Source organism: Anopheles arabiensis, chromosome 2 (assembly GCF_016920715.1).
Source record: "Anopheles arabiensis isolate DONGOLA chromosome 2, AaraD3, whole genome shotgun sequence".
In the NCBI taxonomy this organism is placed as follows: domain Eukaryota; kingdom Metazoa; phylum Arthropoda; class Insecta; order Diptera; family Culicidae; genus Anopheles; species Anopheles arabiensis.
Window position 1 is genome coordinate 15,862,945 of NC_053517.1, and position 18,047 is coordinate 15,880,991.

Consider the following 18,047-nt stretch of genomic DNA (forward strand, 5'->3'; position numbering starts at 1 on the left):
GCTTCATTTCCCACCAACCCGGAAATTCGATTTAGTTTCATATGTTTTCTTTTTTTGAAGAAAGAACCCATTAGTGAGATAATCATTTCAACGGCAATTGGAGGTGTTGTACGGACGGTAGCCAGGAAATCGGAATAATAAATAAACACACTTATTGAGCGTTCTAATCATACCAATGTCGGCTTTTCATCGTTCCAAAGCAAAAAAGAAAAGAAATATACTTCCCGATGGTCGTTCTGCACGAGCACGAGTGGTGCAATCTATTTGCTGAGATGTATTCAATTTAGGCGGCCGCATTAACGTACAGCCCACTTCCAATCAGCTGTACATCCTAATTTATTTGCTTAAATATTGCCAAATGAACATTCTAAGCCACTGCTAGGGCACAGGAGCTAGGGTAGTAACGGCAACGGCAGCGAGACACAAAACGCCTCCAGCATACTAAACAAAATGGTCCATCGTTCCCACCGTATTTGGAATCGTAAATCCCGGCCACGTACGGACTAACGCATTCATACGCGCATCAATTGAGCTCAACATATTTGTTACCGTTGTGGCAAGCGGTGGCCTTCTGTGGAGAAGCCCGTTCTTCCGGTGAAAGATTGTTTAGTGTGTTTCGCGCGAAAAAGGCGGTCTCTAAACAATTTCATGTGCAATGGGCTGGTGTATTAGGAGGGAAGCGTTCATATTTTGCTTCCTACCAATGCGTGTGTGAGTGAAATAATCGATTGTTTTACATTAGTACCTTGTGCAACGACTCTGTCTGTTTGATGGCGCAATGTGAACGGTTTATAAATTCGTTTGCTGAACACAATCGATTCGCCCGCTAAGGATGCTATTGAAAGTCACATCAAAAAATTTCTTACGGTAAGCTGGGCAGTGAGTAGAGTGGGCAGAGTTAAAAGTTTGTTCCACTTTTGTTTTTTTCTCCCCTCTCTCCACGGTCCACGTCCTAGTGCCGGTTACACCGCATGCACAGGAAGTGGATTTGGCCCTTTAAGTCAACAGCTCGGCGGTTTTGGATGAGTTTATGATTTCTGAAAGTAACGTGCCACCCTGCCACGGTGACGCGTGTGCGCCGGGACTATATCCCGCTGAAAGGCTTACGCCAACCGACGCTGGGCGGAACATTCTGGTGACGCTTTTCCATTAAAAGTTCATCTGGGCAACTCTCGAACGTAACGAGACTTTAAACGCCATCCAATTCGAGCAGCATTTAGGACTTAGTTTGGTTTGCGCCCAACTTTGTGGACACCGCTCCGTCAGATCCTCGCTCCGGCTTGGTCGCCCGCCTCGCTTTGAACAATCTAGCCTCGAGAGGGAGCCACTTTGGACAACGAGCGAAAAGAAAATAAGAGCGAACAAACGCGGTGAAAAGTCAAGCTTTTGTGCCTGCCGCTCGGCCCCACCTTACGCCGCCGCGTCCGAGTGTTTGGGGTGAGTTTCGTGGATGGCTTCTCCGCGGGAGGTGCCATCTGAAATGGATGCCGTTGGTTTTCTTTTTTTGTTTGCTGTTGTTTGATTTTGTCCTGTCTTGGAGTGCGCTGTATGAGCAAGAAGTGGTGAGAGTGTTTGGGTAGAAAGCGTTTCTTCCATACACTTCCGCCGGGTCGAAACGTAACAACAAAACCCCACTGTTTGCGTTACTACACAGCGCAGCACTGCAGCAGGCGGGAAGAGTTTAAAAGCTCGCGCAAACACACACACACACACACACACACACACACACACACACACACACACACACACAAGCATCGAGCACTACTTGCGTGCTAATGTTGACTGGTAAAGCGGCGTGAGTTGTTGCACGCTTGGTAAAGGGCGTGAGAGTTCTTTGATAAGAATGAGAGCAATAACAACAACGGTAACACAGACACATATACCGAAACGTATACCACTTCTCTTCGTTTAGGCAAATCGTGCAACTTTCATTGGAATAAGAAACTTTTACATCAACGCGTGATAAAGTGTCAGTGTAGGAACCAAAAAAAAAAAGCATACAATTGATAACTTCTACCCTGGTAGGAGGGTTTCTGAAATAAAAAATAAGGTTGAAGGTAAATGTCGTAAACTGTTGGCAGTTTTTTTTTTACAAATTGTGCCGGTTTGACACATCCATCGCCAAATGTAGTAAAAAATCATTTTTGTATAATAAATAAAACATTCAAAAACAAAACTAAATGTAATCTTCAATCAGAATCATATTACAAGCTAATGTTACACGCAGCATGGCTGACACCATCCTCTTCAAGCAAAACTACTCGCTCATGGTGTATGTGAATGTTTTGTGACAAATTGGTTAATTTCTGGCCTGATTCTAGAGCGACGGAATGCAAATTTGATGAAAGGATAAACTCCGGTGTGTACGTTTGCCGGGCCGGATACTGCCCAGGTCTTAGAAGCGATGTTGACTTCAGTATGATGTTGATTTTCAACTTGATTTTCTCCGAGCGTAGAAAAGCTTCCACGGAAATAGGAAGCGAACGAGTGAAGTTAGCACATCAGCACATTTTGTTTTATCACCTTCAACACACGGTACTATCTAATTCTGCTAGCAACGGTTATTGTTGGTTCAATGAGTTTGACGGATCGGGGTTTCCTCCACTTGTGGGTGGAAGTCGATCTAATGTGCTAGTTAACGCGTAGTTGTTTGTAATAATATGTGTAATATCTTATGGAAGGTATTAGTACTAATGAAGCGAAACATTTACATGTCTTGATGCAGAGATCGTGCAGTTGATCTAAACGAATTGAATAATTGTTAAAAGTTAACAGTTCCTTATTGTGGCAAGTTTTCGTTAAATGGTAATTCTGTTTTTTGTTATGTTCATGCGAACTTCGAAACATAAATCGCAAACATAAAGGAAAAGGCTGAAGTTTAGTAGAATTCTTATACAACAGTAATTGGGAAATTCCATAGAAGTGGGAATTTGAGCTATGCTCCTGTTTGAGCGATTACTCACGAACCGACAGCATAAAAAAGTTTTTAAGCATAAGCGAAAAATTACCTATAATAGCTCTGCTTCTTCATAAATGATACCTTTCTGCGATTTAACTTTCCGCGCGAAAAAGCAACACAATTTAGGTAACACACTACGCTGTAAACCCGGTTCAGTTTGTATTTTTCATAACCCTTGCCCACCTCCAAACCCTGCGGTGCTGATGGCGCTGGTAGCAGCGTTCCAAGCGCAAGCACCGGCAGCTTGCGTCATCGCCCACCTACGGCCGGTGACTGGTTCAGCCTCCTCGGTGCTGCCGGACAGCTCTGCCTGGCGGTGAGCCTAGACATGAAATATTCACCAGAACTGGGGCCCGGGCCCTGCTCCGGTCTCTCGGTCCGGTTGCGCGCAAATCTCTACAAAAACTTACTGCCCTGACCTCCGGCAGGCGATCCGCTCTGCATCGATTTTTCTGCTCACCGGTTCTCAGTACACGCCGTGCGAGAACGCACGGATCCCTAGCTCCGGCCACCGAGTCACCGGCGTGGTATTGTCGAGCAGGAGCGAACGGCCCAGCGAAACAAATCCCGAGCGTGTCGTACGGCGTGTTGGGGTTAATTCGGCACGATAAACAGAGCCGTTCGCCGTCGTGCTGGAGAGCTACGATGCACGGCCGAGCGGAGAGTTTTGTGCACGAAAATGTGGAAACAACTCCACCCGCTTACCCATTCCATCAACTGGTGCGAGTGAGTTGTCAGTGAGGTTCTCGGCCGTGATGAATCCCGTACGGTAGTTTCGTCCAGTTCGCTTTGATGCTGGTTGATAAAAGAGAACGCACACCAAACGGGCGATACCGGCTGGAAACGATCGAAGACATGTCAGCTAAACGCAGCACAGTAGCAGAGAAATGAGAGGATTGTTGCAGAAGAAAAACACACGTTAGAAATGGTTGACTGCGAGAGTGAGAGTGGTTGCTCAATGTTGCATTCTCACGTGCAACGCATGTTCTAGGTGTAATGCTTCCCTCTTGTTGTGGTCGATGGTCAGTTCCAAAGCTCCAGCTGGTCCGAGATGATGCGCTCAATGTGGAGACTTTCACTCACTCCTCGTTACGGAGTGGCTCAGAGCGGGGAGCTCAGGAGCTCACCGATGACAGCTGAGAGGACATTCCATCACAGTGGCTGATGATTTTATGCATCCTTGTTCAACAGTCGTTGAGTCTGGGCGCGGTTTGACATGTGTAGAAAAAAAAGTCACCGATGCATCCGTCCAGATACTAACAGCCGCTGTATGATGCTGGCGATCGCTACATCTCGTTAGTAGCCATTATTGTTTATAAGATAAGAATTTCCTAAAACTTTTGGTTTTCCCGCACGCATTTTGCCCTCTGCGGATTTGTAGGACCACAAATGCGTTCCAGAAACATGAACTCTACCATTTCTCTCGCACACGAATCAACGATTTCACGACCAATAATCATCACCGAACCTCTCCAGCACGCTCATGTGTGTGTGTGTGTAGGATTGTGAGTACCGAAACCATCCCAGCTGCTTCCACGCGTGAGTGCTCCCGGAAAATGACAACTCCTGCACACAACACCTTCGCGCGCAGTGCGCGTGCGCAATGGAAAACGAAACGAGCCCGACCAAAACGGTGGCCCAATTTTCCCTGGGCGAAGGAGCGTGAGTTCGGAATTTTCCGTTCGCAGTGCGTGTGCGTTTTGGGGCACCCGGTCCCGTTCGGTTCGTGGGGGCATCAGTTGGAAATTGACCACGGTCGCGTTCGCTCAACCGTTCTCGCCGCACGTGCACGTGCTCGTACCGGAACCTGGAATAGCCATCCAGTTTTGCCTGCTGGTAAGGTGGATTGTGTTGGGTGTTTGTGTTTTGTTTTGTTTTGCTGTGCTGTTCGTTTTAACACGTTGACTGGTGCACTGCGCCACAAGCGCCATATCACGCTGCTGACTGATGTGGTGAAATTGTTGGTGCGGGGTGGGTCAGGTGTGAATGTTTTGCTGCGATGCCAGCGACCGAAGATACCGAAGGATACAGTGATGCGGAGGGATAGTGAATCGATGCGACAGTGAGAGCGTTCCCCTCCATCGCTGGAAGGCCCTCGGCCACGGTGTCACAGTTCTGCCGCTTCGAGAAGGAACCGAGCAAAACAAAACCAAAGTGGCAAAGATTGAAGAGCGTGTGTATTGGGGTATTGGGGCAAATCCTTCGGGACGTTGTCGCCCAACGGAAATTCCCTTGAGGTAGCAGTGCTTCCCGTTCTCCCCCGCCCAGGTGCTAGTGTATGTTGTGGAACGTACCTGTGCGTGTGCTCTTGTGTATGTGTGCGCATTTGTATAGTGGGCGAATGGTTGTGGTGAAGGCAGTGCTCGGCAAATGAGGTGCGCTTGGAATGAGTGTTTCGAGGAGAGTGGAGCACACTCACACTAATGTACCACACACAGTACACACACACGCTCTTGTACACATGGTGCGCTAGTGGGAAAGCAAACTGCAAGGACCTCTCGGGCTGCTGCCAGTACTGAGCTGCCATAATCAAAGCGTACCACGGTGCAAAGGGGCTGTTTCTTCCGTGCGCGTCCATATCCGAGGTGAAAAGCCCACGCGGTGCGAAAGGATTTCAATTGAGCAAAACACGAAGGGCGCAGCATCCCGGTGCCGCGCCACAAAGCACGAGGGACTAGTTTATTTTCTATCAGCGTTACACGGCACGTTTCATTGAGCTAGAGAGGGTGGAGGGTACGGCGTAGATATACACACGCTCACGCAGGAACACGCCGCGTCGCTTTTACACTTCCACGTGGATGTCCTTAGTTCCGGGAGACTCCCTTCCCTTCCCTTGACCGGGACCGGGGTGTTACTCCCCGAGCAAAGTTTGCAAAAGGTGTCGATGAATAACCGCGAATGTGTGTGTTTATGCGTTTGCCGTGTGTGTGTGTGTGCTGCCACCAACCAGCAGTGTGTGTTGTGAGTGAGTGTTGTGTTGAAAAATCGATGCTAATGAATAATTAACTACTCACTCCGCTTGAACCGAGAGCACACCAAGAGCACGCGAGTGTATGTGAATGTGCTTGTGTGTGTAAATGTATGTGTGACAGAGAAGGGAGTAGTAGTAGCAGCAGGCCGTATACGGCTTGCTGCGCCTGGTTTGCTTGGTGTATGGGTTGTATGGTCCACCGTTTGTTAGTTCACCCTTGGTTCGTTGGATGCAGTGGAAAAAATAGTGGAATGACAGATAAGAGAGAGATATATAGAGATATCGCGTGTGAGAGAGAGAGAGAGAGAGAGAGGGAGAGTGAGAGAGAGCAGAAAAGAGAAGAAGATTTTGTGACGAAGAATTTTGTAACCTGGGGCTTGTGGCACAAACGCGTGTGAAAGCATCACAAGTGTACGAATCGTGTGCTAAGTAATTTCAACTGTACGCCCAGCCACCGACGGTTCGCTTACGAAAAGCGAAAAGGGCTGGTGTTGTTGGGGTTGAGAATCGATTCAAACCGAAGGAATGGGTGAAAGTGAGATAGAGAGATTAAGCAGCCGAGGCAAATGCTGTAGACGGTGGATTGTGAATTGACCCAAAAGCGCCAAAGTGTGTGTGCGCGTGTGGAGCGTGAAGCACAACGACGAGGTCTAGTGTGGCGTACGACCCTTTTGCGTTGTTTGGACGCATGAGCGGCTGTGTAGTGTATCTGTGTGTGTGTGTGTATCTGTAGAATTGTTTCCCACAAATGTCGTTTGACGTGTCGAGTAACCGGAGCAGTTACACGCCAAGATGTTAGTTTTGTTTGCCGAACTAACGGATAACCACCGGCGGCAGCATCAGCAGTAGTAGTAGCAGCCGCAGCAGCAGCGACAGAAGAATAGCGCACCGTGCCGAAGAGTGAATACTAACTTGGACGATAGGCATCAAAACTCTACCCTGCTACGGTTCCAATGGCGGCACGTTGAGCTAGGTTAGCGGCGGTGAGCTGCGATGCCGAAAAGTGATTCAATTATGCTGGAAATGCTTTTGAATAAATTACAATAAATTTTGCCAGCATCGTTTTTCGGCCGGCACAGACATATTCTAGATGCCACCGTCAGGACGAAATAAGCAAAAAACACTGGTTTTAGGAGAGAAAGAGCATGAGAAAAGGAAACAAGGATCCCCGTGTGCACGATGTTATTGTTGATTCCTGTGTGCGTTGGTGGGATCGGCTGGAGGAGGTGATTGTTTCTTTTTTCGTTAGTTCTATCTTGGCTAGAAGATAAAGATTTTCTCCTTTGATATCCTACTAGAATGTTTCGTGTTTGGATTTCGGAGATGAAACATTGTCTGCGTAAGTGAGGTGCGCTTAAGAAAAAATCCCTTACATTTTGTTATGCGGGTCGCTTGAGAGATGACCTTCTAATTATTAGTTTCTGTAGACGAGACGTTTGGAATGATCACTGTGAAGCTGAAATTTGTAGACGAATGTGCCGACGGGACTCAATTGTTCTGTCGTTAAAACTATATGCTCTTGATGTGTTCATAAACATTCAATAAAATGTGAATTTTAAGCGATAAAAGCAGCGCTTCATATTGCTATTTAAACATGCTTTTACTCTCTTTATGCTCCACGAGCGTGGTGATTTTTCATTTCCCGTTTCACACACACCGAGCTTGATTGAATAACGATCGAAATGAATCATCCATTTGGGGCGGATGAGGTGACACAACCGAGGCTCACACACACAAACAAAAAGAAGGTGTTGGATAAGTTAAAGCTTATAGAAAGCGAACAAAAAAGCACACCCAACAACCCAATAGTATTCGGGCAAAGGAAAGGATATTATCATCATCAACATCAACAGCAGCAGTCGCAACATTCGCACCAGCAGGATAGTGTGGTTTTCCAACTTTTCCTACCGTCACTTTCTTCCATTACACGACCAACCACCCTGTATTGCTTAACATAAGCCATCTTACCCCGAGTTGGTGGGGAGACTAGATTCATCTGCTTTTGGTTGTCTTTGCCCCTGCAGGGAGTTAAAGATAGAGAGAGAGAGAGAGCGAGAAAAAAACGGTACAAACGGGAAAGAACACAACACAAAAAAATACCCCTTGGGCCCGCTACCTTCGTTTTTGTCAGCCTGTCCCGTGTTTCGTTCACTTCTTGATAAACATGGGCAAGAGATTAGGGCCATGCCTTTGACATGTTTGTGACATGGAATCGTGAAAAAGCCTAGGATGGATTCCGGTTTTTTGTACAGTTCGTTGTTTTTTCTTGGGTTTTACTCTTCTCATACCCATCTCGTTGCCAGCAGTGCGGCCATTGGGGACAGGCTGAGCAAGAGAACGTAAAAAAAAACAAGGCAAGAAACCAAATTGAAGAGAAACCGCACAAATACGAGAGACAAAAAATCCATTAATTCCTACTACATCGAAAACAGATCAACCTGAGCGTGCGGCACAACACAAGTAGGGAAAAGATGCCCCGTCGCTGGAAGCTTAATTGTATTCTTGTTGGAATTTTCTTGCCCTCGATGCGATGGGAAACACCGTCTTACCGGAAAGTGTTTTGAAGGGGCTGTGGACCGGTCAAAAGCAGAGTAAAACAATTCAGTCACGTAGAAGCGAAAACAATGGGGTAAAATATCATCACCCTTAGGAGGAGGATGTGGTGAGAGAGAGAGACAGAGAGAGAGAGAGAGAGAGAGAGAGAGAGAGAGAAAAAAAAACAAACATTCTCAACCCATAATTGGCAACAATGAGGTTTGGAGGGTGGCCGCCGCTGTTTTTTTGTGCTGATGCTGCCATGCTCCTGTTGTTGTTCTTAACCGATCCCTTTCGGGGCTGGCAAATAAAGTTGCAGCAGCAAAAAAAATAATCGGCGCACAACTTCGTCAATGATATTATGCTTGGATCGTGCACGCAGCACAAGGGCGTTGTTCTGCTTGCCCGGTTGGAACTGCATTAAGTTTTCTCAATTATTCGCACAACTTTCGGGGGGGGAATAAGATTAAGTTCACTCATAAATAAACAGTTTAGTCCAGCAGGGTTCAGCAAAGCATTCTTGGCAGGAGCTAAACAGCAAAAAAAAGATGCACCCGTTGGTGCGAGCAAAGGATTCCACTCCTTCTGGGTTGGTTGACGCGTTGATACACAATCACAGTGAACTGATTTTCTGACCCGTTTCGATGGCTATATTACGCGCGGAAAGTTGCGCCACTGCCTCTAATATTGTCGCGCACATTTCGCGTCGTGCGGTCGCTTCAAGTGATGGATGAGATGAAAAATTAATCCACGTTGACGAGGCACAGACGCGAACCCGGACGACGGCTGGTGCGATCAAGCAAAACCCCGGGCTTACAGCTTTTTTGTTGTTGTTATTTTGACTAACCGTTTCTAACACCGCACAAGACCCGGAGGGAAGGATTTTCAAAGGCAAACGGAGCGATGGAAACGACACCAACGACAATGCGAGTGGGCGGCCATCATATTGGCCATGTGTGTGTGTGTGTGTGTGTGTGTGTGTTTGTGTAGGAGTGTTGCGCTTTTTTCCCGTGCCAACTTTGCCATACTTGCCATAGTAGGGTAGGGGAAAACTGTAACAACCAACTCTACCAACGTGACTCCAAATGTGAATAAATGAAACTAAGCGAAATGGTTGATCCTGGCTGATGCTGCTGCTGCCTCTGCTACCGGCGTGATGAATTTGTTGATGGGCGTAAGCCAACATTCATGGATTCACACACGCATGCTAAAAGCTGGCATTCGTGGAACTCTTTGGGCTCGTGTGATGCATCAAATGGAAGACTTAATCCTTTCGGTTTCATGGCAATTACTCTTTCCACCCAGGTGTGGTGTGAAAATGCGATCAGTGTCATTTGTTTTGGTGTTTTGTTTTTGTTTTCTGTGCTTCCGTGACACGTGTGACGCGACCTGCCAGCTTTAAGGTTCACTTTTACATCCCCCTCCCCTTCCCCACAGGTGCAGGTGCAAACTACTGCCACAAGAATGATACCGCAACCGCCAGTGTACGCCACACAGTGAGTGCAGACTGTCCAGCCGGACTTCGAGGCCCAACACATCAAAGGTGAAGAGTGAATATTCTATGCAGAGTTTTGCATGAGGTGCTTGCGCAGGTGTGCATAATAGGTGGGGCCGAAGTTCGGTGGAAAATGGAATAAGCAGTGCAAAACTGTACCTGTCGCCCGAATCAACCCGGAACTCACAGACCACGGTGTGTCGAAAAGGTGTGCACGAATCATTTTATCCCAGCTCGCTACATCAAACCTTGTGCTTTGATCCCGCGTTTGAAACCGTGCACCGCGTACAAGCGGGAACGATCTGCCAAAACAAGCTCCGGTGGCTCCGGAAGGCTCACGGGGTGGAACGATTTTCCCGCGAAAGCGGGGCAAAAACGCCCTCTCCCAGCATCGAGCCGAATGTGTATGTGTGTGTATATGTGTGTGTGTGTTTGTGGTGATCCTAGCCGACGCCTTTCGGCTTGTGCACAGAATCCGCCATCATCAAACTGGTAAGCTCTCTCTCATTTGATCTTTCTCTCTCTCTCTCTCTCTCTCTCTCTCTCTCTCTTGTACGCATTCTCTATCAGCACTCTCGTGCTTGATTTTCTGCCGCACTTTTTATTGCACTTTCGTTGTACCGTTCGCCATCCTCATCGCCATCTTACCAATTTCGTTTGCCCTGACCACCCTCTCCACCGTCTAGCAAAAACCTGTTTTACCCACGCGTTGAGGATGTAAACATAAGAAACACATTCCGCCCATTAACCAGCGGCATAAAGCATACGCATTTGCGAGATTGAGTTTCTCGTAAGGTTTGAGGATGTGGGCCCCACCCATGTACCAGTACCTGATGGTGCCGATGGGGATCCACCCCCGGTGAGGTTGTATGGGATACGAGGGGGTGAAGCGGAGACGTAAGGTCATTACCGAAGTAGCGCTAGCCTTGCAACAAAACTTCACCATTAATGGTTTTGCGATGCTCGCGAGACTCCACCCCGTGCCCGAGCGTGTCCAACTCGCACCTGGCGTTGGTTGTGCCGAGGGGGGGCGAGCTTATTCATCGTAAGCGGTTTGGGCTTTTTCGCTCGTGTCTGCTCGTGGCGCGGGTATTTCGCATTAGCACGTGGATGGACTTCATGAATTTTGAACTAGGAAAAATGGTTCCATGCCGCTGACCGCGTTTCGCGTGAAGTACTGGGCGGCTCCATCGCTGCTGATGTATGATGACGTGTGCTTGAAGGGTGAGTTCAAGCTAAAGCTTAAGCGGGAGATGCGTTAGTTTTGGGGTGATGTAATATAAAAAAAAGCCAACAGTGTACAGCAGCACTAACATCACATTATACGGTAATTATACGGTATTTTCTCGATCCGAAGTATTCTGCTTTGCTGCTACTGGAATGGTGGATTTACGTTTGCAACTTACAGGGGTTTAAATACGTACTTCTTTCAATCAATGTGCCCGTTTAATTGCTTTGCCAGATTTTACTGTCAATGGTTTCCATTTCAGACGGCTCCAGCCAACCATTTGGAGCCGCAACATTACACCGGTATCAGGGTAAATAATGAGACTTGTGTTAATTAAACATAAAGATTTCCAGCCAATTAAATATTTCACCGGTTTGGGAGAAATTTGATCTTTTAATTGAATTGCTTCAATCGTTCGGCGTAAACAGTGCAGAAACCAAAAAAGAAAGAAGTACAAAAAAAATCATTAAGCATGCAAAAAGAATGCAGAAGCGATGTAATTGGGAGAAGCGTACGTTTTCGCGTGTACGGTCGCGCGTCCCCAACGCTGGGGGCAATGTGGATAGGTGGAGAATGCGGCATCGATTGAAGCCGCTGGATCCTTGCTTGCACGCAGAAAGCAGGATGAAGCGCGTATTACGGCTGAAACGTTTCGATGTCAATTAGTTCATTTGCAATTTAAAACGTTTCCCTCACTCGCACATTGTCAAATGGTTCGCGACGTTCCTTTCGTTTGTAACAGAAGTAGTGAAAACGGGAAACTCTAAAGTGGTATTGCACAGCACAAACCTTTTGCACAAATAATTGAAGATAAATAGCATTTGCTAGTAATATAAAAAATGAGCTTTAGGTAGCAAAAGAAAGTAAGTTTTCATGTGATAGGATTGTTGTGATTTGTCAACTATTTGCAATCAATTTGTTATCATTTTGCAAAGCTCAATTGCCGTTAACCCTAATGTAGTGCATGAGTGTTCCTGATATAAAAAATAAAGTGTTAAAGTGAAATCAACAGCAAGGAAGTAAATCATGTCGAACGAAACGGCTTAACAAATGTTGTTAAGGATTAATAAATGCTGTATTTTGTTGGGGAAGAATTAATTTCGTTTCGCAATCGCAAAGCCCGCCTAAGCGGCCGCTTGATTGATGTTGTTAGGAAATAAACGACAACATGCACAACGACGACAACAACAAAAAAGTGGAAGAAAAAGTAATAAAAAAAAAATCCTCCCCTGTAAGCCTCCGTTAGCGAATGGCTGGGGAAAGGCCACCACAAAAATACCCCCAACAACCTCTGACTCAACCAAGGAAAGGGCTTGTGTGTATGTATATGTGTGCGTGTGCTCTGTACGGGGTGATGCTTTGCAAATTCTAACCAAACACTGCAGTAATCCTTGATCAACCTGTCGCCGGGAAAGATGGTCGCCCTTTTTCAAACCCCGTGTCGACCGATGGCGGCAAAGCATCTCTGCGCGCACATGAAATCCTTGGACCTTTTGTACGGTCTCCGTCCCCGACACGGTGTTGACGGAGGTGGAGTATTTTTTTGTGTATTTCTGTAGTGGTGGTGCTGTGTGTGTGTGTGTGTGTGTGTGTGCTGGCGTGTATCTGCTGCAGGGGAAAGAAAATTGAATCGTTAATTAATTTCCCCGCCCCGGCTTGTGTACGGCCTACGCTACTGCGGGAGTTTGACGCGAGCGTTCGTGTTCACCACCGTTGTCGATCGCTCTCGCCTTGGTGTTGTTGTTTTTACTGCTGCTGTTGTCGTCGAATGTGCTTGAAAGCGAAAAGCGGTCCTCGAAATTGCTAGGCTGGATGTGAAAAGAAAACCAGACACCGCAGCCCCTTTTTGTGCCGCGCCCCACTGCTCCCGGAGCTTGGGGGTGCCGGCGTTCGTTTGGATAGCCTTCCGAACCTTCCGATGCATTCTATCGGTTAGCAGTTAGCGCTCCTCGACCGGCGCATGGGCGACGGTTGTTTGTTTCTCCCTAGATGGTTTATTATTTTTACCCAAACCCCTCCCCATGCTCCCATTGGTTGGAAAGGAGGACAGCCAGTGCACCTTCGTCTCGATACGGTTCGTTTTGTGTTGTACCGAAGGCTCTGAACGAGGGAGGGTGTTCAATTTTTCCTGCTCTTCCTTTGGCTGTAAGCGAAGTCCATGCAAATGGGTTTTGTCGGCTACGTACAACCGATGTTTATAGGTCATGCTAAATTTATTAAATAAAAATACTCCCATCTACTAATGATTGGGAAATTGATCGATTTGGTGTTGTACGGTACCGGACCCGTTGTTCGCACAATGCCCGTTGGGTGGGTAGTTAAATATGTAAATAGCTACGATAAGACAAAAAATAGTTGTTGTTTACATAAATATATAAAAATAAAATCAACCTTTATCTCAATTCTCCCACTGTCTTCTGTTGAGTCCGTTTGTTCTGTTTTCTTAAAGCACTTCCCTGCCCTTGTTTCTCTGAAACTCCGCTCCGCTTGCTTGTAATTAATAGTTTCGGCACCGCTATTTTGCCTAACTGCTGCTTTGTGGGATAACGTTTCTGGGGCGAAAGGATCCGCGGGGAAAGGAGGGGGGGGGGGGGTGGGGACTAACGAGAGCTGCTTTGCCGTGCCTACAGGCACTTCGATTTACGGTGAAATTGAATTCGGAATTTAATTAATGTGTCATGAAAGAAGGATCGCGCAAGGTATTGCGCAAGCGAGCAATTCAATGCCCGCTCAGCCCAGCCCATCGGCTGTGCGCGGTGGTACGTTGGTGGTGGTTGGTGGCTGGTGGGCGCTTCAAACGATCTTATTAACGCCTCAGGTATCTGGAAAATTATAGTTTCCCAGCGTGAGCCAAGCCCGCTTTCGATAGTGTTTTCGCGAGCGGGAGGCAAAATTGTTTGTCGTTCTTCCGTGCAAACGCTTCGTTTGATGTTGAGCTTAGCAATTTGAATGAAGCAAAACGTTTGCTGTGGAGCATTCTAACAATTAAAACCATTCAGACTGTAAGCTCGAGAGTGAAACAGAGTGAGAGCGACTGGAATTGTTTGGAGTTTGGATGTAAAGTTTGATTAAAGCCATGGTAATGAATGACGATTAAAATGGATCATCGAGGGTGGGCGCTCATTAGAGGCAAAAAAAGCGGTAAACTAAAATTAAAATTCAAGAGAACTAAAAACCAAATAGAACACAATGAGCTTAAAGTGTAAATGGTGTTTTGTGAGTCTATTGGTTTAGGAATTTACGAATTTGTTGTCCACACATATTAAGGGTAGACTGGAGCTATCTTTTATGCAGACACAAGTTTAGCACAATTGTACATAATATGGTCAGCTTTGTTACAGTTTTTAGAGTTTAATTTTGATCCAGTGAAAGAAAATACGCTTGACGGGAATCGATTTTTTGATAGAATTCATATTTGATTGTTTTTGCCTGTGGTCAGTCAAGTGGGACACTACATAATACGTAGATTCGCAAAGTTAAATGTAATTATCTTTCTTGAAAAACACCGTGATCGCCATGGTAACGCAACGAAGAATGCATTAAGACCCGAATCCTTCCAACATCATCAACGTGTAGCCAAGCCTGTTGAACTTGTTTCGGTACAAAAATCGGGATAATTTCAACCATTGTTGATACCTTTCCCGCACGCTTCAAAAGCCGCCTTGTTCACTCCCAGCTCACCGTAAACAACCGAAATAAATTACTTTCCAGCTACACCTCCCCTTCTCGCGCGACTCACCACGTCCACAACGGCAAACCCGCAGCGCTATCAATCCACTTAACCGCAATGCCAATTTTCCCCAGCATTAGCGGAATTCAATTACACAGCAAACACACTCGACATCGGATCCGCTTGCGCCGTGTTTTTGGTCGAACCGCGCGTGGAAGGCCCCCCCCCCGAAAAATTCAAATGGTTGATAGGGCATTAGTTATAAATGTACAAACTCAAGCTGCCGGTGCTCTCCCTCTCTAGGTAACTAGGCAGGTAAGTTTACACACGACTCGGCCGTGTTTGAGCCCCGGTTACGTTCCGGTAGTGTCCTACAGTCCGAAATTTGTTTGCTCTTCTGCCTGCACGGCTGGTCCCTGCCTCCCCCCAACACAAAACATATAAAAACAAGTCCAAGTCCCCTGTGCTGCACTGGCAGAAAAACGGAATCTAATTCAACTTTATCGCATCATTTATTTTGGCGGCCCAATTGAACGACGCGCCGCTCGTTATCATTCAAACGTATCTGGGCGATTGGTGGGCTCGGGTCCGGTCCAATTTCACTCCGCTGGAGCATGCTTTACTTAACAGCTTCTCGCTATTGGTGTGTGTTTGTGTGTGTGTGTGTGGTGCGTGTCTACTTTTTTACCGCACGCAAACTCGCTGGTTGAACGTTTGTCACGTACCAGCGAGCCCACAAACCGGACCCAAAACCGACAAATAACGCTCGGAAATGTGGTAAAATAATCATGACATAATTAGAGAGCCTTACTGCGGCCTATCATCCCCTTTCATGCCTCTCCATGCCACCGCGGGGGACGAGCGGAGGGCCGTTTATCATTCGTTGACCAACAAACCTGCAACTGCCGTACCGAACAAGTCTTTAATGGGGGAAATCTCGACCGTAGACATTCGCGACCGGGCAACACGCCGGTGAACTCACCGATGGCGTCCCAAGATAGTGTGTTTACAGACACATTCTCCCATCCCCGGTGTGTTTATTGTGCCCGTAGACTCTTCCACGGAGGTCCCTTCGACGTCCCGACATGGTCGCGCTGTTTGTGTGCTATCTATTAAATGAGCTGATTTCATCACCCACGCGCAAGGGCAAAACGTTACAGACACGTCGGCGAGAGAGGACTCCGGCAGGAAGCATCATTATTATCAAAACCTCTTCCCAACGCCAAACTCAAACACACACACACTCTAAATTTTAAAGCCGTTCAAGCTCATTTGTCCCGCACCTTCGTCTGTCGACTTTGCGTGCTCCGTGCCGACACTCGCCGCTGCCACCCCTTTCGCCATCGCTATTGTGTGCGTGCGCCAAAGGACTCGTCTGTTTTTCATTCGTAAAATGAAAACGTTTTTTTATTTTCGTTTTGTTTTGTTGCTTTTCACTCCCCTTTGGCTGCCGCTCCATTGCACAGCCAGAAGCGCGGAGTTGTTAAGAAACGGATACGGTTCGTTGCTTTGCGTTGCGCGGAATGATGTGTGGGAGGGATATGGTTATTTCTGTTGTTGTTGTTGTTGCTGGTTTGTTTGTTCACATTTTTATGCTTCGTCCCTTTGCGCCACTTAGGCGCGTGGTGACGCACTGAAAAGCGAATTCACTTGTATGCACACTTGCCGCGCCACACCGCCGCAAATGCCGAATTGTACCACGTGCGCAACCGACGAGGCCGCGGTTGATGATGATGATGCCCGGTTCCTGTGCGGGGCAGGTGTGAAGGTGTGAAGAATATCTCATCCTTTTCACACGCCACGCCGCGTCCCAGCGGGTTAGGGGGGGGGGACGGGAAGCTGTTTGGCAAGCTGTCTCCCGGGGTAATGAAGATTGTAAGGAATTATGCGCAAGCATAATGCTTGTGTCTGTGCCCGCCGGCACCGCACGGAGGTGCGGAAGCGATCGTTGGGGATTCCGAATGAGCCGTGGCGTGGTAAACAAGTGACTCAAAAAGGATTCATTCTTTCTCTCTCTCTCTCTCTCTCTCTGCTAAGGCCGCGTACCGCTCGTTGCTTGTGTCTCGAGCGTGGATAATGGTATGCACGGCCCGGAAGGCTGACATGGTGATCATATATAACATTTTCTACCCTTCCTGTTCACATTCATCCCTAAAACCATTAAGAGTTTGCTAGGGGGAGGGGGGTGGGGGTGGAACGTGCGGAACCCCGGAGGTAGGAAGATGAAACTGACATAATTTTGTCGGCTGCTAAAGAGTAAAGTTGGTTTGGCGGGTGTGGATCACTCTCATTGTTGGAGCTGGGCAAAGAAATTGTCGCACGGCACTGTGGGACTGCTAGTGAAACAAATAAGGCTTTCTAATGGTTTCGCTTTATATTACTTTACGGTGAAAACATGTTTTGAAACAAAAAATGGTCTAGATGATCAGCAAATAATGATGATTCTAATTTTACATCGATATGGATAAAATGTGTTATTTCCGATAGTTTTTAGCCTAATCGAAAAATCTGGAATACAATGAATAATAATTATAATATTTTATTATTTTTTTATAATAATAATACGAATAATTTTCAATCTCAAAGGAAGAATTTAGATTTATTGAAATGATTTTACTACAATTTAAGGTAGAATAAGTTTGACACACCTGACCTACCTCAGGTCGAACGTTTTTCCTCACCAGTACTCTGGAAAGATAATTATTATTTTATCAGTTCATGGACCTTCGTTCCATTTACTTCAATTCTTTGCCTATTTGTTGTATTATCATACTTTGCATGCTCCGTCATCGTCCATACGTACGATTGTCGACAAACGAACAACAAACCGGCGGAGTTCATTGACCAGCACAGCATAAAAACATTCGCGATTTGAACACTTGGGATGATGCTAAGAGTCATCGTTCGAGGATGTTTTTCCCCCTACCCTTCACGATAGTCACTTTATTTCCTTATATTGTCATAAAAGTGTTTTGCACGCTTTGTCATAACAAGGCGCGACTCTCCTGTGCATGGAAGATCGAAGAAAACATGGTACGTTTTGAAGCGCGAATGGTAGTATGAGACACTTTGCTTCTTTTCTCCGCCCCAGGACCGGCGGGAATAGTTGGTTGATTGTCTGGGTGGTTTAAAAAAGCAATATTTTTAATATAATTTCATCACAACATTGAACAAGTACCATCGCCAACC

The 18,047-nt window shown here is 46.7% G+C and overlaps 1 protein-coding gene across 8 annotated transcripts in view; it reads left to right on the plus strand.

Moving 5' to 3' along the window:
* Window positions 1–4,656: 4,656 nt before the first annotated feature.
* Window positions 4,657–18,047, plus strand: part of LOC120893909 (serine-rich adhesin for platelets-like) — a 188,391-nt gene continuing 175,000 nt past the window's right edge. For 4 of the 8 annotated variants that reach the window (XM_040296114.1, XM_040296118.1, XM_040296119.1 and 1 more), the window contains exons 1-2: window positions 4,657–4,795; window positions 9,903–10,452. The gene's annotated coding sequence lies outside the window, so the exon portion shown is untranslated. Of the gene's footprint in view, window positions 4,801–5,471; window positions 5,561–9,902; window positions 10,453–18,047 lie in introns of those variants that run through there. The other 4 variants (XM_040296116.1, XM_040296121.1, XM_040296115.1 and 1 more) reach the window with 4 other exon arrangements.